At 43.2% G+C, this 22,422-nt stretch overlaps 12 pseudogenes; all 12 read right to left on the reverse strand.

Moving 5' to 3' along the window:
• Positions 1 to 1,238: 1,238 nt before the first annotated feature.
• Positions 1,239 to 1,502, reverse strand: LOC130286156 (U2 spliceosomal RNA; annotated as a pseudogene).
• A 1,936-nt stretch (positions 1,503 to 3,438) lies between these two features.
• On the reverse strand, positions 3,439 to 3,702 carry LOC130286157 (U2 spliceosomal RNA; annotated as a pseudogene).
• A 1,469-nt stretch (positions 3,703 to 5,171) lies between these two features.
• LOC130286158 (U2 spliceosomal RNA) lies at positions 5,172 to 5,435 on the reverse strand (annotated as a pseudogene).
• Positions 5,436 to 6,931: 1,496 nt separating this feature from the next.
• On the reverse strand, positions 6,932 to 7,195 carry LOC130287704 (U2 spliceosomal RNA; annotated as a pseudogene).
• Positions 7,196 to 8,677: 1,482 nt separating this feature from the next.
• On the reverse strand, positions 8,678 to 8,941 carry LOC130287705 (U2 spliceosomal RNA; annotated as a pseudogene).
• Positions 8,942 to 10,423: 1,482 nt separating this feature from the next.
• Positions 10,424 to 10,687, reverse strand: LOC130287706 (U2 spliceosomal RNA; annotated as a pseudogene).
• A 1,488-nt stretch (positions 10,688 to 12,175) lies between these two features.
• On the reverse strand, positions 12,176 to 12,439 carry LOC130286159 (U2 spliceosomal RNA; annotated as a pseudogene).
• A 1,479-nt stretch (positions 12,440 to 13,918) lies between these two features.
• Positions 13,919 to 14,182, reverse strand: LOC130289308 (U2 spliceosomal RNA; annotated as a pseudogene).
• Positions 14,183 to 15,658: 1,476 nt separating this feature from the next.
• LOC130286160 (U2 spliceosomal RNA) lies at positions 15,659 to 15,922 on the reverse strand (annotated as a pseudogene).
• A 1,476-nt stretch (positions 15,923 to 17,398) lies between these two features.
• Positions 17,399 to 17,662, reverse strand: LOC130286161 (U2 spliceosomal RNA; annotated as a pseudogene).
• Positions 17,663 to 19,141: 1,479 nt separating this feature from the next.
• Positions 19,142 to 19,405, reverse strand: LOC130289309 (U2 spliceosomal RNA; annotated as a pseudogene).
• A 1,482-nt stretch (positions 19,406 to 20,887) lies between these two features.
• LOC130286162 (U2 spliceosomal RNA) lies at positions 20,888 to 21,151 on the reverse strand (annotated as a pseudogene).
• Between the last annotated feature and the right edge of the window lie 1,271 nt (positions 21,152 to 22,422).

Here is a 22,422-nt window from a genome sequence, read left to right on the forward strand (position 1 = left end):
TGGCTTTTGCCTGAACCCCCATCACTCCTCCTCTTGCATATAAGACAATATTTCAGATCTGCATTAAAACAACACGCCTACCTTTGTTGCACATAGCTGCCTGCCTGTCTCTAGTTACCCCACTGGCTGTAGCTGCGTCCCTTCCGACATGGAATAACACCAACTGTAACGATAAACTGAAAATTAACAGTATAAACCTGCATCATTTTGGACTCTGGTATTTGCTGAATCCGGGTGACCTGACAATCGATGGTGGTGCCGCTGGTGATTCTGGCCTTCTTGGAATCTGTTGGGCCTATGTGTTAGCTCACACATCACTTGGGTATCCATGGTAACTACCACAACATGGTCATCTGCAGTTTACATCTAGCCCGTGGCATTGAATGGCATTTTAAAAGTGCTAAGGGTCCTGGTGCAATAATCCTCCCATGAGGATCAGCCTCAACGGCTTTGTAGATTGCACTCATGTCAGCAACTCCATATACATTTTTTTTTCTTCATGCTTCTTTCTTCATCCTTTTTTCTTTCTGTCATTCAGACTTTCATTCATTCGATCTCTCTCACTCACTTGCTTTAACTCATTTGTTCTCACTCACTCACTCAATCACTCACTCACTCATTCACTCTCACTCACTCTCACTCTCTCACTCACTCGCTCACTAAGTCAGTCTCTCTCTCTCTCTCTCTTTTTCTTTTTATATATATTTTTTTCCGTCTTCTTTTTCTTCTTCTTCTTCTTCTTCTTCAGACCCTGTCATAGCACTAATGCCTTTCCAATACCACCAGCAGATGGAGACACTCCATTGCAACATTGGTTGTGAGCAGCAGTTTCTAAAAACAAATGCCTCATGGCGGATTTCCCATCCATCAATGGATGGTAAATTTTGTTTTTATCATTCACTGACCACAGAAACCAATGCATGGTCAAGCAACAGCAATGACACACCCTTGTGTATAGGCATGAGACCCTCATGTCATTTAACAGGATTCAGCACCACCCACAAGACAGCTACCTGTCATGTCATGTCAAACCTGCACAGGTGTGCTAGATTATTATTATTTAGTTTTATTTTATTTTTTTACACCAATCAGTGTGCAAACATGGTCATTAAAACGCTAAATGAATAGACGTTCATAAACCAGTCAGTGCAACTCATCATTTTGGTCTCCAATTCTCAAACTCAAATTCTCACCCACGGAGGATTAAATGAGAATCTTTCTTGTTTAACACTGGAATGGGGTGGTGCACTGTTCACTACCCGAAGATACTGCCACATCGGGTCAATGCATAGGGCGACAGAAGCAAGCTTCCAAATCAGCTCCCTTTCTCAAAAATCCATTTAATTTATGGTCCCCAGATAGGGAACGTATGTATCAGTATGTGCTCACAAGTCACCCAAGTGCAAGTATTCACACAAAAAAAAACGTGCCTCAGGATGCGATCTGTCGCAAGATCCTTTCTTTTTTTACACTTGATCTAAGCCAAAAGGCCTAGAGGGGATAACCGGGAAAGGGGTGGACCCAACCATGTCCCCTTCATGAGCACTAGTGTTGCTCGCGAATATTCGCAATTCGAATATTATTCGCGAATATCGCATATTCGCGAATTCGCGAATTTCGCGAATATAGCGCTATATATTCATAATTACGAATATTCGTTTTTTTTTATTTATTTTTTCTTCACAGTACACATCACAGTGATCCTCCCTCTCTGCTTCCAGCTTGTGTGGTGTAAAGAAGGTTCTAATACTACTGTGTGAGACTGGCGTGCGAAAATTCGCATATGCGAAAATTAGCATATGCTAACTTTCGCATATGCGAATTTTCGCATATGCAAATTTTTGCATGCTAATATTCACATATGTTCATTTTCGCATACGCGAAAATAAAGCGAGAATATAACGAATGTGCGAATATTGGCGAATATATGACGAATATTCGTCCATATATTCGCGAATATTCGCGAATTCGAATATGGCCTATGCCGCTCAACACTAATGAGCACTCACATTACTCATAGGAATGGAAGGAAGGCTGGCAGCCAACCAGCCTCCCATACACTTTCTGGGTGGGTGGCAGTCAGCCACCCATACATACATACAGCACAGGCTAAACCCACATCATCACTTAAAAAAAGGACAGGCGACCATTGCACTCTGATGGAGCATTTAGCAATGCAATCCATAGCCTGGCTTTTGCCTGAACCCCCATCACTCCTCCTCTTGCATATAAGACAATATTTCAGATCTGCATATGAAAACAACACGCCTACCTTTGTTGCACATAGCTGCCTGCCTGTCTCTAGTTACCCCACTGGCTGTAGCTGCGTCCCTTCCGACATGGAATAACACCAACTGTAACGATAAACTGAAAATTAACAGTATAAACCTGCATCATTTTGGACTCTGGTATTTGCTGAATCCGGGTGACCTGACAATCGATGGTGGTGCCGCTGGTGATTCTGGCCTTCTTGGAATCTGTTGGGCCTATGTGTTAGCTCACACATCACTTGGGTATCCATGGTAACTACCACAACATGGTCATCTGCAGTTTACATCTAGCCCGTGGCATTGAATGGCATTTTAAAAGTGCTAAGGGTCCTGGTGCAATAATCCTCCCATGAGGATCAGCCTCAACGGCTTTGTAGATTGCACTCATGTCAGCAACTCCATATACATTTTTTTTTCTTCATGCTTCTTTCTTCATCCTTTTTTCTTTCTGTCATTCAGACTTTCATTCATTCGATCTCTCTCACTCACTTGCTTTAACTCATTTGTTCTCACTCACTCACTCACTCACTCAATCACTCACTCACTCATTCACTCTCACTCACTCTCACTCTCTCACTCACTCGCTCACTAAGTCAGTCTCTCTCTCTCTCTCTCTTTTTCTTTTTATATATATTTTTTTCCGTCTTCTTTTTCTTCTTCTTCTTCTTCTTCTTCAGACCCTGTCATAGCACTAATGCCTTTCCAATACCACCAGCAGATGGAGACACTCCATTGCAACATTGGTTGTGAGCAGCAGTTTCTAAAAACAAATGCCTCATGGCGGATTTCCCATCCATCAATGGATGGTAAATTTTGTTTTTATCATTCACTGACCACAGAAACCAATGCATGGTCAAGCAACAGCAATGACACACCCTTGTGTATAGGCATGAGACCCTCATGTCATTTAACAGGATTCAGCACCACCCACAAGACAGCTACCTGTCATGTCATGTCAAACCTGCACAGGTGTGCTAGATTATTATTATTTAGTTTTATTTTATTTTTTTTACACCAATCAGTGTGCAAACATGGTCATTAAAACGCTAAATGAATAGACGTTCATAAACCAGTCAGTGCAACTCATCATTTTGGTCTCCAATTCTCAAACTCAAATTCTCACCCACGGAGGATTAAATGAGAATCTTTCTTGTTTAACACTGGAATGGGGTGGTGCACTGTTCACTACCCGAAGATACTGCCACATCGGGTCAATGCATAGGGCGACAGAAGCAAGCTTCCAAATCAGCTCCCTTTCTCAAAAATCCATTTAATTTATGGTCCCCAGATAGGGAACGTATGTATCAGTATGTGCTCACAAGTCACCCAAGTGCAAGTATTCACACAAAAAAAAACGTGCCTCAGGATGCGATCTGTCGCAAGATCCTTTCTTTTTTTACACTTGATCTAAGCCAAAAGGCCTAGAGGGGATAACCGGGAAAGGGGTGGACCCAACCATGTCCCCTTCATGAGCACTCACATTACTCATAGGAATGGAAGGAAGGCTGGCAGCCAACCAGCCTCCCATACACTTTCTGGGTGGGTGGCAGTCAGCCACCCATACATATATACAGCACAGGCTAAACCCACATCATCACTTAAAAAAAGGACAGGCGACCATTGCACTCTGATGGAGCATTTAGCAATGCAATCCATAGCCTGGCTTTTGCCTGAACCCCCATCACTCCTCCTCTTGCATATAAGACAATATTTCAGATCTGCATATGAAAACAACACGCCTACCTTTGTTGCACATAGCTGCCTGCCTGTCTCTAGTTACCCCACTGGCTGTAGCTGCGTCCCTTCCGACATGGAATAACACCAACTGTAACGATAAACTGAAAATTAACAGTATAAACCTGCATCATTTTGGACTCTGGTATTTGCTGAATCCGGGTGACCTGACAATCGATGGTGGTGCCGCTGGTGATTCTGGCCTTCTTGGAATCTGTTGGGCCTATGTGTTAGCTCACACATCACTTGGGTATCCATGGTAACTACCACAACATGGTCATCTGCAGTTTACATCTAGCCCGTGGCATTGAATGGCATTTTAAAAGTGCTAAGGGTCCTGGTGCAATAATCCTCCCATGAGGATCAGCCTCAACGGCTTTGTAGATTGCACTCATGTCAGCAACTCCATATACATTTTTTTTCTTCATGCTACTTTCTTCATCCTTTTTTCTTTCTGTCATTCAGACTTTCATTCATTCGATCTCTCTCACTCACTTGCTTTAACTCATTTGTTCTCACTCACTCACTCACTCACTCAATCACTCACTCACTCATTCACTCTCACTCACTCTCACTCTCTCACTCACTCGCTCACTAAGTCAGTCTCTCTCTCTCTCTCTCTTTTTCTTTTTATATATATTTTTTTCCGTCTTCTTCTTCTTCTTCTTCTTCTTCAGACCCTGTCATAGCACTAATGCCTTTCCAATACCACCAGCAGATGGAGACACTCCATTGCAACATTGGTTGTGAGCAGCAGTTTCTAAAAACAAATGCCTCATGGCGGATTTCCCATCCATCAATGGATGGTAAATTTTGTTTTTATCATTCACTGACCACAGAAACCAATGCATGGTCAAGCAACAGCAATGACACACCCTTGTGTATAGGCATGAGACCCTCATGTCATTTAACAGGATTCAGCACCACCCACAAGACAGCTACCTGTCATGTCATGTCAAACCTGCACAGGTGTGCTAGATTATTATTATTTAGTTTTATTTTATTTTTTTACACCAATCAGTGTGCAAACATGGTCATTAAAACGCTAAATGAATAGACGTTCATAAACCAGTCAGTGCAACTCATCATTTTGGTCTCCAATTCTCAAACTCAAATTCTCACCCACGGAGGATTAAATGAGAATCTTTCTTGTTTAACACTGGAATGGGGTGGTGCACTGTTCACTACCCGAAGATACTGCCACATCGGGTCAATGCATAGGGCGACAGAAGCAAGCTTCCAAATCAGCTCCCTTTCTCAAAAATCCATTTAATTTATGGTCCCCAGATAGGGAACGTATGTATCAGTATGTGCTCACAAGTCACCCAAGTGCAAGTATTCACACAAAAAAAAACGTGCCTCAGGATGCGATCTGTCGCAAGATCCTTTCTTTTTTTACACTTGATCTAAGCCAAAAGGCCTAGAGGGGATAACCGGGAAAGGGGTGGACCCAACCATGTCCCCTTCATGAGCACTCACATTACTCATAGGAATGGAAGGAAGGCTGGCAGCCAACCAGCCTCCCATACACTTTCTGGGTGGGTGGCAGTCAGCCACCCATACATACATACAGCACAGGCTAAACCCACATCATCACTTAAAAAAAGGACAGGCGACCATTGCACTCTGATGGAGCATTTAGCAATGCAATCCATAGCCTGGCTTTTGCCTGAACCCCCATCACTCCTCCTCTTGCATATAAGACAATATTTCAGATCTGCATATGAAAACAACACGCCTACCTTTGTTGCACATAGCTGCCTGCCTGTCTCTAGTTACCCCACTGGCTGTAGCTGCGTCCCTTCCGACATGGAATAACACCAACTGTAACGATAAACTGAAAATTAACAGTATAAACCTGCATCATTTTGGACTCTGGTATTTGCTGAATCCGGGTGACCTGACAATCGATGGTGGTGCCGCTGGTGATTCTGGCCTTCTTGGAATCTGTTGGGCCTATGTGTTAGCTCACACATCACTTGGGTATCCATGGTAACTACCACAACATGGTCATCTGCAGTTTACATCTAGCCCGTGGCATTGAATGGCATTTTAAAAGTGCTAAGGGTCCTGGTGCAATAATCCTCCCATGAGGATCAGCCTCAACGGCTTTGTAGATTGCACTCATGTCTGCAACTCCATATACATTTTTTTTTCTTCATGCTTCTTTCTTCATCCTTTTTTCTTTCTGTCATTCAGACTTTCATTCATTCGATCTCTCTCACTCACTTGCTTTAACTCATTTGTTCTCACTCACTCACTCACTCAATCACTCACTCACTCATTCACTCTCACTCACTCTCACTCTCTCACTCACTCGCTCACTAAGTCAGTCTCTCTCTCTCTCTCTCTTTTTCTTTTTATATATATTTTTTTCCGTCTTCTTCTTCTTCTTCTTCTTCTTCTTCTTCTTCTTCTTCTTCTTCTTCTTCTTCAGACCCTGTCATAGCACTAATGCCTTTCCAATACCACCAGCAGATGGAGACACTCCATTGCAACATTGGTTGTGAGCAGCAGTTTCTAAAAACAAATGCCTCATGGCGGATTTCCCATCCATCAATGGATGGTAAATTTTGTTTTTATCATTCACTGACCACAGAAACCAATGCATGGTCAAGCAACAGCAATGACACACCCTTGTGTATAGGCATGAGACCCTCATGTCATTTAACAGGATTCAGCACCACCCACAAGACAGCTACCTGTCATGTCATGTCAAACCTGCACAGGTGTGCTAGATTATTATTATTTAGTTTTATTTTATTTTTTTACACCAATCAGTGTGCAAACATGGTCATTAAAATGCTAAATGAATAGACGTTCATAAACCAGTCAGTGCAACTCATCATTTTGGTCTCCAATTCTCAAACTCAAATTCTCACCCACGGAGGATTAAATGAGAATCTTTCTTGTTTAACACTGGAATGGGGTGGTGCACTGTTCACTACCCGAAGATACTGCCACATCGGGTCAATGCATAGGGCGACAGAAGCAAGCTTCCAAATCAGCTCCCTTTCTCAAAAATCCATTTAATTTATGGTCCCCAGATAGGGAACGTATGTATCAGTATGTGCTCACAAGTCACCCAAGTGCAAGTATTCACACAAAAAAAAACGTGCCTCAGCATGCGATCTGTCGCAAGATCCTTTCTTTTTTTACACTTGATCTAAGCCAAAAGGCCTAGAGGGGATAACCGGGAAAGGGGTGGACCCAACCATGTCCCCTTCATGAGCACTCACATTACTCATAGGAATGGAAAGAAGGCTGGCAGCCAACCAGCCTCCCATACACTTTCTGGGTGGGTGGCAGTCAGCCACCCATACATACATACAGCACAGGCTAAACCCACATCATCACTTAAAAAAAGGACAGGCGACCATTGCACTCTGATGGAGCATTTAGCAATGCAATCCATAGCCTGGCTTTTGCCTGAACCCCCATCACTCCTCCTCTTGCATATAAGACAATATTTCAGATCTGCATATGAAAACAACACGCCTACCTTTGTTGCACATAGCTGCCTGCCTGTCTCTAGTTACCCCACTGGCTGTAGCTGCGTCCCTTCCGACATGGAATAACACCAACTGTAACGATAAACTGAAAATTAACAGTATAAACCTGCATCATTTTGGACTCTGGTATTTGCTGAATCCGGGTGACCTGACAATCGATGGTGGTGCCGCTGGTGATTCTGGCCTTCTTGGAATCTGTTGGGCCTATGTGTTAGCTCACACATCACTTGGGTATCCATGGTAACTACCACAACATGGTCATCTGCAGTTTACATCTAGCCCGTGGCATTGAATGGCATTTTAAAAGTGCTAAGGGTCCTGGTGCAATAATCCTCCCATGAGGATCAGCCTCAACGGCTTTGTAGATTGCACTCATGTCAGCAACTCCATATACATTTTTTTTTCTTCATGCTTCTTTCTTCATCCTTTTTTCTTTCTGTCATTCAGACTTTCATTCATTCGATCTCTCTCACTCACTTGCTTTAACTCATTTGTTCTCACTCACTCACTCACTCAATCACTCACTCACTCATTCACTCTCACTCACTCTCACTCTCTCACACTCTCTCACTCACTCGCTCACTAAGTCAGTCTCTCTCTCTCTCTCTCTTTTTCTTTTTATATATATTTTTTTCCGTCTTCTTCTTCTTCTTCTTCTTCTTCTTCTTCAGACCCTGTCATAGCACTAATGCCTTTCCAATACCACCAGCAGATGGAGACACTCCATTGCAACATTGGTTGTGAGCAGCAGTTTCTAAAAACAAATGCCTCATGGCGGATTTCCCATCCATCAATGGATGGTAAATTTTGTTTTTATCATTCACTGACCACAGAAACCAATGCATGGTCAAGCAACAGCAATGACACACCCTTGTGTATAGGCATGAGACCCTCATGTCATTTAACAGGATTCAGCACCACCCACAAGACAGCTACCTGTCATGTCATGTCAAACCTGCACAGGTGTGCTAGATTATTATTATTTAGTTTTATTTTATTTTTTTACACCAATCAGTGTGCAAACATGGTCATTAAAATGCTAAATGAATAGACGTTCATAAACCAGTCAGTGCAACTCATCATTTTGGTCTCCAATTCTCAAACTCAAATTCTCACCCACGGAGGATTAAATGAGAATCTTTCTTGTTTAACACTGGAATGGGGTGGTGCACTGTTCACTACCCGAAGATACTGCCACATCGGGTCAATGCATAGGGCGACAGAAGCAAGCTTCCAAATCAGCTCCCTTTCTCAAAAATCCATTTAATTTATGGTCCCCAGATAGGGAACGTATGTATCAGTATGTGCTCACAAGTCACCCAAGTGCAAGTATTCACACAAAAAAAAACGTGCCTCAGCATGCGATCTGTCGCAAGATCCTTTCTTTTTTTACACTTGATCTAAGCCAAAAGGCCTAGAGGGGATAACCGGGAAAGGGGTGGACCCAACCATGTCCCCTTCATGAGCACTCACATTACTCATAGGAATGGAAGGAAGGCTGGCAGCCAACCAGCCTCCCATACACTTTCTGGGTGGGTGGCAGTCAGCCACCCATACATACATACAGCACAGGCTAAACCCACATCATCACTTAAAAAAAGGACAGGCGACCATTGCACTCTGATGGAGCATTTAGCAATGCAATCCATAGCCTGGCTTTTGCCTGAACCCCCATCACTCCTTCTCTTGCATATAAGACAATATTTCAGATCTGCATATGAAAACAACACGCCTACCTTTGTTGCACATAGCTGCCTGCCTGTCTCTAGTTACCCCACTGGCTGTAGCTGCGTCCCTTCCGACATGGAATAACACCAACTGTAACGATAAACTGAAAATTAACAGTATAAACCTGCATCATTTTGGACTCTGGTATTTGCTGAATCCGGGTGACCTGACAATCGATGGTGGTGCCGCTGGTGATTCTGGCCTTCTTGGAATCTGTTGGGCCTATGTGTTAGCTCACACATCACTTGGGTATCCATGGTAACTACCACAACATGGTCATCTGCAGTTTACATCTAGCCCGTGGCATTGAATGGCATTTTAAAAGTGCTAAGGGTCCTGGTGCAATAATCCTCCCATGAGGATCAGCCTCAACGGCTTTGTAGATTGCACTCATGTCAGCAACTCCATATACATTTTTTTTTCTTCATGCTTCTTTCTTCATCCTTTTTTCTTTCTGTCATTCAGACTTTCATTCATTCGATCTCTCTCACTCACTTGCTTTAACTCATTTGTTCTCACTCACTCACTCACTCAATCACTCACTCACTCATTCACTCTCACTCACTCTCACTCTCTCACACTCTCTCACTCACTCGCTCACTAAGTCAGTCTCTCTCTCTCTCTCTCTTTTTCTTTTTATATATATTTTTTTCCGTCTTCTTCTTCTTCTTCTTCTTCTTCTTCTTCAGACCCTGTCATAGCACTAATGCCTTTCCAATACCACCAGCAGATGGAGACACTCCATTGCAACATTGGTTGTGAGCAGCAGTTTCTAAAAACAAATGCCTCATGGCGGATTTCCCATCCATCAATGGATGGTAAATTTTGTTTTTATCATTCACTGACCACAGAAACCAATGCATGGTCAAGCAACAGCAATGACACACCCTTGTGTATAGGCATGAGACCCTCATGTCATTTAACAGGATTCAGCACCACCCACAAGACAGCTACCTGTCATGTCATGTCAAACCTGCACAGGTGTGCTAGATTATTATTATTTAGTTTTATTTTATTTTTTTACACCAATCAGTGTGCAAACATGGTCATTAAAATGCTAAATGAATAGACGTTCATAAACCAGTCAGTGCAACTCATCATTTTGGTCTCCAATTCTCAAACTCAAATTCTCACCCACGGAGGATTAAATGAGAATCTTTCTTGTTTAACACTGGAATGGGGTGGTGCACTGTTCACTACCCGAAGATACTGCCACATCGGGTCAATGCATAGGGCGACAGAAGCAAGCTTCCAAATCAGCTCCCTTTCTCAAAAATCCATTTAATTTATGGTCCCCAGATAGGGAACGTATGTATCAGTATGTGCTCACAAGTCACCCAAGTGCAAGTATTCACACAAAAAAAAACGTGCCTCAGCATGCGATCTGTCGCAAGATCCTTTCTTTTTTTACACTTGATCTAAGCCAAAAGGCCTAGAGGGGATAACCGGGAAAGGGGTGGACCCAACCATGTCCCCTTCATGAGCACTCACATTACTCATAGGAATGGAAGGAAGGCTGGCAGCCAACCAGCCTCCCATACACTTTCTGGGTGGGTGGCAGTCAGCCACCCATACATACATACAGCACAGGCTAAACCCACATCATCACTTAAAAAAAGGACAGGCGACCATTGCACTCTGATGGAGCATTTAGCAATGCAATCCATAGCCTGGCTTTTGCCTGAACCCCCATCACTCCTTCTCTTGCATATAAGACAATATTTCAGATCTGCATATGAAAACAACACGCCTACCTTTGTTGCACATAGCTGCCTGCCTGTCTCTAGTTACCCCACTGGCTGTAGCTGCGTCCCTTCCGACATGGAATAACACCAACTGTAACGATAAACTGAAAATTAACAGTATAAACCTGCATCATTTTGGACTCTGGTATTTGCTGAATCCGGGTGACCTGACAATCGATGGTGGTGCCGCTGGTGATTCTGGCCTTCTTGGAATCTGTTGGGCCTATGTGTTAGCTCACACATCACTTGGGTATCCATGGTAACTACCACAACATGGTCATCTGCAGTTTACATCTAGCCCGTGGCATTGAATGGCATTTTAAAAGTGCTAAGGGTCCTGGTGCAATAATCCTCCCATGAGGATCAGCCTCAACGGCTTTGTAGATTGCACTCATGTCAGCAACTCCATATACATTTTTTTTTCTTCATGCTTCTTTCTTCATCCTTTTTTCTTTCTGTCATTCAGACTTTCATTCATTCGATCTCTCTCACTCACTTGCTTTAACTCATTTGTTCTCACTCACTCACTCACTCACTCACTCAATCACTCACTCACTCATTCACTCTCACTCACTCTCACTCTCTCACTCACTCGCTCACTAAGTCAGTCTCTCTCTCTCTCTCTCTCTTTTTCTTTTTATATATATTTTTTTCCGTCTTCTTCTTCTTCTTCTTCTTCTTCTTCTTCTTCTTCAGACCCTGTCATAGCACTAATGCCTTTCCAATACCACCAGCAGATGGAGACACTCCATTGCAACATTGGTTGTGAGCAGCAGTTTCTAAAAACAAATGCCTCATGGCGGATTTCCCATCCATCAATGGATGGTAAATTTTGTTTTTATCATTCACTGACCACAGAAACCAATGCATGGTCAAGCAACAGCAATGACACACCCTTGTGTATAGGCATGAGACCCTCATGTCATTTAACAGGATTCAGCACCACCCACAAGACAGCTACCTGTCATGTCATGTCAAACCTGCACAGGTGTGCTAGATTATTATTATTTAGTTTTATTTTATTTTTTTACACCAATCAGTGTGCAAACATGGTCATTAAAACGCTAAATGAATAGACGTTCATAAACCAGTCAGTGCAACTCATCATTTTGGTCTCCAATTCTCAAACTCAAATTCTCACCCACGGAGGATTAAATGAGAATCTTTCTTGTTTAACACTGGAATGGGGTGGTGCACTGTTCACTACCCGAAGATACTGCCACATCGGGTCAATGCATAGGGCGACAGAAGCAAGCTTCCAAATCAGCTCCCTTTCTCAAAAATCCATTTAATTTATGGTCCCCAGATAGGGAACGTATGTATCAGTATGTGCTCACAAGTCACCCAAGTGCAAGTATTCACACAAAAAAAAACGTGCCTCAGGATGCGATCTGTCGCAAGATCCTTTCTTTTTTTACACTTGATCTAAGCCAAAAGGCCTAGAGGGGATAACCGGGAAAGGGGTGGACCCAACCATGTCCCCTTCATGAGCACTCACATTACTCATAGGAATGGAAGGAAGGCTGGCAGCCAACCAGCCTCCCATACACTTTCTGGGTGGGTGGCAGTCAGCCACCCATACATACATACAGCACAGGCTAAACCCACATCATCACTTAAAAAAAGGACAGGCGACCATTGCTCTCTGATGGAGCATTTAGCAATGCAATCCATAGCCTGGCTTTTGCCTGAACCCCCATCACTCCTCCTCTTGCATATAAGACAATATTTCAGATCTGCATATGAAAACAACACGCCTACCTTTGTTGCACATAGCTGCCTGCCTGTCTCTAGTTACCCCACTGGCTGTAGCTGCGTCCCTTCCGACATGGAATAACACCAACTGTAACGATAAACTGAAAATTAACAGTATAAACCTGCATCATTTTGGACTCTGGTATTTGCTGAATCCGGGTGACCTGACAATCGATGGTGGTGCCGCTGGTGATTCTGGCCTTCTTGGAATCTGTTGGGCCTATGTGTTAGCTCACACATCACTTGGGTATCCATGGTAACTACCACAACATGGTCATCTGCAGTTTACATCTAGCCCGTGGCATTGAATGGCATTTTAAAAGTGCTAAGGGTCCTGGTGCAATAATCCTCCCATGAGGATCAGCCTCAACGGCTTTGTAGATTGCACTCATGTCAGCAACTCCATATACATTTTTTTTTCTTCATGCTTCTTTCTTCATCCTTTTTTCTTTCTGTCATTCAGACTTTCATTCATTCGATCTCTCTCACTCACTTGCTTTAACTCATTTGTTCTCACTCACTCACTCACTCACTCAATCACTCACTCACTCATTCACTCTCACTCACTCTCACTCTCTCACTCACTCGCTCACTAAGTCAGTCTCTCTCTCTCTCTCTCTTTTTCTTTTTATATATATTTTTTTCCGTCTTCTTCTTCTTCTTCTTCTTCTTCTTCTTCTTCAGACCCTGTCATAGCACTAATGCCTTTCCAATACCACCAGCAGATGGAGACACTCCATTGCAACATTGGTTGTGAGCAGCAGTTTCTAAAAACAAATGCCTCATGGCGGATTTCCCATCCATCAATGGATGGTAAATTTTGTTTTTATCATTCACTGACCACAGAAACCAATGCATGGTCAAGCAACAGCAATGACACACCCTTGTGTATAGGCATGAGACCCTCATGTCATTTAACAGGATTCAGCACCACCCACAAGACAGCTACCTGTCATGTCATGTCAAACCTGCACAGGTGTGCTAGATTATTATTATTTAGTTTTATTTTATTTTTTTACACCAATCAGTGTGCAAACATGGTCATTAAAACGCTAAATGAATAGACGTTCATAAACCAGTCAGTGCAACTCATCATTTTGGTCTCCAATTCTCAAACTCAAATTCTCACCCACGGAGGATTAAATGAGAATCTTTCTTGTTTAACACTGGAATGGGGTGGTGCACTGTTCACTACCCGAAGATACTGCCACATCGGGTCAATGCATAGGGCGACAGAAGCAAGCTTCCAAATCAGCTCCCTTTCTCAAAAATCCATTTAATTTATGGTCCCCAGATAGGGAATGTATGTATCAGTATGTGCTCACAAGTCACCCAAGTGCAAGTATTCACACAAAAAAAAACGTGCCTCAGGATGCGATCTGTCGCAAGATCCTTTCTTTTTTTACACTTGATCTAAGCCAAAAGGCCTAGAGGGGATAACCGGGAAAGGGGTGGACCCAACCATGTCCCCTTCATGAGCACTCACATTACTCATAGGAATGGAAGGAAGGCTGGCAGCCAACCAGCCTCCCATACACTTTCTGGGTGGGTGGCAGTCAGCCACCCATACATACATACAGCACAGGCTAAACCCACATCATCACTTAAAAAAAGGACAGGCGACCATTGCACTCTGATGGAGCATTTAGCAATGCAATCCATAGCCTGGCTTTTGCCTGAACCCCCATCACTCCTCCTCTTGCATATAAGACAATATTTCAGATCTGCATATGAAAACAACACGCCTACCTTTGTTGCACATAGCTGCCTGCCTGTCTCTAGTTACCCCACTGGCTGTAGCTGCGTCCCTTCCGACATGGAATAACACCAACTGTAACGATAAACTGAAAATTAACAGTATAAACCTGCATCATTTTGGACTCTGGTATTTGCTGAATCCGGGTGACCTGACAATCGATGGTGGTGCCGCTGGTGATTCTGGCCTTCTTGGAATCTGTTGGGCCTATGTGTTAGCTCACACATCACTTGGGTATCCATGGTAACTACCACAACATGGTCATCTGCAGTTTACATCTAGCCCGTGGCATTGAATGGCATTTTAAAAGTGCTAAGGGTCCTGGTGCAATAATCCTCCCATGAGGATCAGCCTCAACGGCTTTGTAGATTGCACTCATGTCAGCAACTCCATATACATTTTTTTTTCTTCATGCTTCTTTCTTCATCCTTTTTTCTTTCTGTCATTCAGACTTTCATTCATTCGATCTCTCTCACTCACTTGCTTTAACTCATTTGTTCTCACTCACTCACTCACTCACTCAATCACTCACTCACTCATTCACTCTCACTCACTCTCACTCTCTCACTCACTCGCTCACTAAGTCAGTCTCTCTCTCTCTCTCTCTTTTTCTTTTTATATATATTTTTTTCCGTCTTCTTCTTCTTCTTCTTCTTCTTCTTCTTCAGACCCTGTCATAGCACTAATGCCTTTCCAATACCACCAGCAGATGGAGACACTCCATTGCAACATTGGTTGTGAGCAGCAGTTTCTAAAAACAAATGCCTCATGGCGGATTTCCCATCCATCAATGGATGGTAAATTTTGTTTTTATCATTCACTGACCACAGAAACCAATGCATGGTCAAGCAACAGCAATGACACACCCTTGTGTATAGGCATGAGACCCTCATGTCATTTAACAGGATTCAGCACCACCCACAAGACAGCTACCTGTCATGTCATGTCAAACCTGCACAGGTGTGCTAGATTATTATTATTTAGTTTTATTTTATTTTTTTACACCAATCAGTGTGCAAACATGGTCATTAAAACGCTAAATGAATAGACGTTCATAAACCAGTCAGTGCAACTCATCATTTTGGTCTCCAATTCTCAAACTCAAATTCTCACCCACGGAGGATTAAATGAGAATCTTTCTTGTTTAACACTGGAATGGGGTGGTGCACTGTTCACTACCCGAAGATACTGCCACATCGGGTCAATGCATAGGGCGACAGAAGCAAGCTTCCAAATCAGCTCCCTTTCTCAAAAATCCATTTAATTTATGGTCCCCAGATAGGGAACGTATGTATCAGTATGTGCTCACAAGTCACCCAAGTGCAAGTATTCACACAAAAAAAAACGTGCCTCAGGATGCGATCTGTCGCAAGATCCTTTCTTTTTTTACACTTGATCTAAGCCAAAAGGCCTAGAGGGGATAACCGGGAAAGGGGTGGACCCAACCATGTCCCCTTCATGAGCACTCACATTACTCATAGGAATGGAAGGAAGGCTGGCAGCCAACCAGCCTCCCATACACTTTCTGGGTGGGTGGCAGTCAGCCACCCATACATACATACAGCACAGGCTAAACCCACATCATCACTTAAAAAAAGGACAGGCGACCATTGCACTCTGATGGAGCATTTAGCAATGCAATCCATAGCCTGGCTTTTGCCTGAACCCCCATCACTCCTTCTCTTGCATATAAGACAATATTTCAGATCTGCATATGAAAACAACACGCCTACCTTTGTTGCACATAGCTGCCTGCCTGTCTCTAGTTACCCCACTGGCTGTAGCTGCGTCCCTTCCGACATGGAATAACACCAACTGTAACGATAAACTGAAAATTAACAGTATAAACCTGCATCATTTTGGACTCTGGTATTTGCTGAATCCGGGTGACCTGACAATCGATGGTGGTGCCGCTGGTGATTCTGGCCTTCTTGGAATCTGTTGGGCCTATGTGTTAGCTCACACATCACTTGGGTATCCATGGTAACTACCACAACATGGTCATCTGCAGTTTACATCTAGCCCGTGGCATTGAATGGCATTTTAAAAGTGCTAAGGGTCCTGGTGCAATAATCCTCCCATGAGGATCAGCCTCAACGGCTTTGTAGATTGCACTCATGTCAGCAACTCCATATACATTTTTTTTTCTTCATGCTTCTTTCTTCATCCTTTTTTCTTTCTGTCATTCAGACTTTCATTCATTCGATCTCTCTCACTCACTTGCTTTAACTCATTTGTTCTCACTCACTCACTCACTCACTCAATCACTCACTCACTCATTCACTCTCACTCACTCTCACTCTCTCACTCACTCGCTCACTAAGTCAGTCTCTCTCTCTCTCTCTCTTTTTCTTTTTATATATATTTTTTTCCGTCTTCTTCTTCTTCTTCTTCTTCTTCTTCTTCAGACCCTGTCATAGCACTAATGCCTTTCCAATACCACCAGCAGATGGAGACACTCCATTGCAACATTGGTTGTGAGCAGCAGTTTCTAAAAACAAATGCCTCATGGCGGATTTCCCATCCATCAATGGATGGTAAATTTTGTTTTTATCATTCACTGACCACAGAAACCAATGCATGGTCAAGCAACAGCAATGACACACCCTTGTGTATAGGCATGAGACCCTCATGTCATTTAACAGGATTCAGCACCACCCACAAGACAGCTACCTGTCATGTCATGTCAAACCTGCACAGGTGTGCTAGATTATTATTATTTAGTTTTATTTTATTTTTTTACACCAATCAGTGTGCAAACATGGTCATTAAAACGCTAAATGAATAGACGTTCATAAACCAGTCAGTGCAACTCATCATTTTGGTCTCCAATTCTCAAACTCAAATTCTCACCCACGGAGGATTAAATGAGAATCTTTCTTGTTTAACACTGGAATGGGGTGGTGCACTGTTCACTACCCGAAGATACTGCCACATCGGGTCAATGCATAGGGCGACAGAAGCAAGCTTCCAAATCAGCTCCCTTTCTCAAAAATCCATTTAATTTATGGTCCCCAGATAGGGAACGTATGTATCAGTATGTGCTCACAAGTCACCCAAGTGCAAGTATTCACACAAAAAAAAACGTGCCTCAGGATGCGATCTGTCGCAAGATCCTTTCTTTTTTTACACTTGATCTAAGCCAAAAGGCCTAGAGGGGATAACCGGGAAAGGGGTGGACCCAACCATGTCCCCTTCATGAGCACTCACATTACTCATAGGAATGGAAGGAAGGCTGGCAGCCAACCAGCCTCCCATACACTTTCTGGGTGGGTGGCAGTCAGCCACCCATACATACATACAGCACAGGCTAAACCCACATCATCACTTAAAAAAAGGACAGGCGACCATTGCTCTCTGATGGAGCATTTAGCAATGCAATCCATAGCCTGGCTTTTGCCTGAACCCCCATCACTCCTCCTCTTGCATATAAGACAATATTTCAGATCTGCATATGAAAACAACACGCCTACCTTTGTTGCACATAGCTGCCTGCCTGTCTCTAGTTACCCCACTGGCTGTAGCTGCGTCCCTTCCGACATGGAATAACACCAACTGTAACGATAAACTGAAAATTAACAGTATAAACCTGCATCATTTTGGACTCTGGTATTTGCTGAATCCGGGTGACCTGACAATCGATGGTGGTGCCGCTGGTGATTCTGGCCTTCTTGGAATCTGTTGGGCCTATGTGTTAGCTCACACATCACTTGGGTATCCATGGTAACTACCACAACATGGTCATCTGCAGTTTACATCTAGCCCGTGGCATTGAATGGCATTTTAAAAGTGCTAAGGGTCCTGGTGCAATAATCCTCCCATGAGGATCAGCCTCAACGGCTTTGTAGATTGCACTCATGTCAGCAACTCCATATACATTTTTTTTTCTTCATGCTTCTTTCTTCATCCTTTTTTCTTTCTGTCATTCAGACTTTCATTCATTCGATCTCTCTCACTCACTTGCTTTAACTCATTTGTTCTCACTCACTCACTCACTCACTCAATCACTCACTCACTCATTCACTCTCACTCACTCTCACTCTCTCACTCACTCGCTCACTAAGTCAGTCTCTCTCTCTCTCTCTCTTTTTCTTTTTATATATATTTTTTTCCGTCTTCTTCTTCTTCTTCTTCTTCTTCTTCTTCTTCAGACCCTGTCATAGCACTAATGCCTTTCCAATACCACCAGCAGATGGAGACACTCCATTGCAACATTGGTTGTGAGCAGCAGTTTCTAAAAACAAATGCCTCATGGCGGATTTCCCATCCATCAATGGATGGTAAATTTTGTTTTTATCATTCACTGACCACAGAAACCAATGCATGGTCAAGCAACAGCAATGACACACCCTTGTGTATAGGCATGAGACCCTCATGTCATTTAACAGGATTCAGCACCACCCACAAGACAGCTACCTGTCATGTCATGTCAAACCTGCACAGGTGTGCTAGATTATTATTATTTAGTTTTATTTTATTTTTTTACACCAATCAGTGTGCAAACATGGTCATTAAAACGCTAAATGAATAGACGTTCATAAACCAGTCAGTGCAACTCATCATTTTGGTCTCCAATTCTCAAACTCAAATTCTCACCCACGGAGGATTAAATGAGAATCTTTCTTGTTTAACACTGGAATGGGGTGGTGCACTGTTCACTACCCGAAGATACTGCCACATCGGGTCAATGCATAGGGCGACAGAAGCAAGCTTCCAAATCAGCTCCCTTTCTCAAAAATCCATTTAATTTATGGTCCCCAGATAGGGAATGTATGTATCAGTATGTGCTCACAAGTCACCCAAGTGCAAGTATTCACACAAAAAAAAACGTGCCTCAGGATGCGATCTGTCGCAAGATCCTTTCTTTTTTTACACTTGATCTAAGCCAAAAGGCCTAGAGGGGATAACCGGGAAAGGGGTGGACCCGACCATGTCCCCTTCATGAGCACTCACATTACTCATAGGAATGGAAGGAAGGCTGGCAGCCAACCAGCCTCCCATACACTTTCTGGGTGGGTGGCAGTCAGCCACCCATACATACATACAGCACAGGCTAAACCCACATCATCACTTAAAAAAAGGACAGGCGACCATTGCACTCTGATGGAGCATTTAGCAATGCAATCCATAGCCTGGCTTTTGCCTGAACCCCCATCACTCCTCCTCTTGCATATAAGACAATATTTCAGATCTGCATATGAAAACAACACGCCTACCTTTGTTGCACATAGCTGCCTGCCTGTCTCTAGTTACCCCACTGGCTGTAGCTGCGTCCCTTCCGACATGGAATAACACCAACTGTAACGATAAACTGAAAATTAACAGTATAAACCTGCATCATTTTGGACTCTGGTATTTGCTGAATCCGGGTGACCTGACAATCGATGGTGGTGCCGCTGGTGATTCTGGCCTTCTTGGAATCTGTTGGGCCTATGTGTTAGCTCACACATCACTTGGGTATCCATGGTAACTACCACAACATGGTCATCTGCAGTTTACATCTAGCCCGTGGCATTGAATGGCATTTTAAAAGTGCTAAGGGTCCTGGTGCAATAATCCTCCCATGAGGATCAGCCTCAACGGCTTTGTAGATTGCACTCATGTCAGCAACTCCATATACATTTTTTTTTCTTCATGCTTCTTTCTTCATCCTTTTTTCTTTCTGTCATTCAGACTTTCATTCATTCGATCTCTCTCACTCACTTGCTTTAACTCATTTGTTCTCACTCACTCACTCACTCACTCAATCACTCACTCACTCATTCACTCTCACTCACTCTCACTCTCTCACTCACTCGCTCACTAAGTCAGTCTCTCTCTCTCTCTCTCTTTTTCTTTTTATATATATTTTTTTCCGTCTTCTTCTTCTTCTTCTTCTTCTTCTTCTTCTTCTTCAGACCCTGTCATAGCACTAATGCCTTTCCAATACCACCAGCAGATGGAGACACTCCATTGCAACATTGGTTGTGAGCAGCAGTTTCTAAAAACAAATGCCTCATGGCGGATTTCCCATCCATCAATGGATGGTAAATTTTGTTTTTATCATTCACTGACCACAGAAACCAATGCATGGTCAAGCAACAGCAATGACACACCCTTGTGTATAGGCATGAGACCCTCATGTCATTTAACAGGATTCAGCACCACCCACAAGACAGCTACCTGTCATGTCATGTCAAACCTGCACAGGTGTGCTAGATTATTATTATTTAGTTTTATTTTATTTTTTTACACCAATCAGTGTGCAAACATGGTCATTAAAACGCTAAATGAATAGACGTTCATAAACCAGTCAGTGCAACTCATCATTTTGGTCTCCAATTCTCAAACTCAAATTCTCACCCACGGAGGATTAAATGAGAATCTTTCTTGTTTAACACTGGAATGGGGTGGTGCACTGTTCACTACCCGAAGATACTGCCACATCGGGTCAATGCATAGGGCGACAGAAGCAAGCTTCCAAATCAGCTCCCTTTCTCAAAAATCCATTTAATTTATGGTCCCCAGATAGGGAACGTATGTATCAGTATGTGCTCACAAGTCACCCAAGTGCAAGTATTCACACAAAAAAAAACGTGCCTCAGGATGCGATCTGTCGCAAGATCCTTTCTTTTTTTACACTTGATCTAAGCCAAAAGGCCTAGAGGGGATAACCGGGAAAGGGGTGGACCCAACCATGTCCCCTTCATGAGCACTCACATTACTCATAGGAATGGAAGGAAGGCTGGCAGCCAACCAGCCTCCCATACACTTTCTGGGTGGGTGGCAGTCAGCCACCCATACATACATACAGCACAGGCTAAACCCACATCATCACTTAAAAAAAGGACAGGCGACCATTGCACTCTGATGGAGCATTTAGCAATGCAATCCATAGCCTGGCTTTTGCCTGAACCCCCATCACTCCTTCTCTTGCATATAAGACAATATTTCAGATCTGCATATGAAAACAACACGCCTACCTTTGTTGCACATAGCTGCCTGCCTGTCTCTAGTTACCCCACTGGCTGTAGCTGCGTCCCTTCCGACATGGAATAACACCAACTGTAACGATAAACTGAAAATTAACAGTATAAACCTGCATCATTTTGGACTCTGGTATTTGCTGAATCCGGGTGACCTGACAATCGATGGTGGTGCCGCTGGTGATTCTGGCCTTCTTGGAATCTGTTGGGCCTATGTGTTAGCTCACACATCACTTGGGTATCCATGGTAACTACCACAACATGGTCATCTGCAGTTTACATCTAGCCCGTGGCATTGAATGGCATTTTAAAAGTGCTAAGGGTCCTGGTGCAATAATCCTCCCATGAGGATCAGCCTCAACGGCTTTGTAGATTGCACTCATGTCAGCAACTCCATATACATTTTTTTTTCTTCATGCTTCTTTCTTCATCCTTTTTTCTTTCTGTCATTCAGACTTTCATTCATTCGATCTCTCTCACTCACTTGCTTTAACTCATTTGTTCTCACTCACTCACTCACTCACTCAATCACTCACTCACTCATTCACTCTCACTCACTCTCACTCTCTCACTCACTCGCTCACTAAGTCAGTCTCTCTCTCTCTCTCTCTTTTTCTTTTTATATATATTTTTTTCCGTCTTCTTCTTCTTCTTCTTCTTCTTCTTCTTCTTCAGACCCTGTCATAGCACTAATGCCTTTCCAATACCACCAGCAGATGGAGACACTCCATTGCAACATTGGTTGTGAGCAGCAGTTTCTAAAAACAAATGCCTCATGGCGGATTTCCCATCCATCAATGGATGGTAAATTTTGTTTTTATCATTCACTGACCACAGAAACCAATGCATGGTCAAGCAACAGCAATGACACACCCTTGTGTATAGGCATGAGACCCTCATGTCATTTAACAGGATTCAGCACCACCCACAAGACAGCTACCTGTCATGTCATGTCAA

The sequence above is a fragment of the Hyla sarda genome, chromosome 8, assembly GCF_029499605.1.
Source record: "Hyla sarda isolate aHylSar1 chromosome 8, aHylSar1.hap1, whole genome shotgun sequence".
In the NCBI taxonomy this organism is placed as follows: Eukaryota; Metazoa; Chordata; class Amphibia; order Anura; family Hylidae; genus Hyla; species Hyla sarda.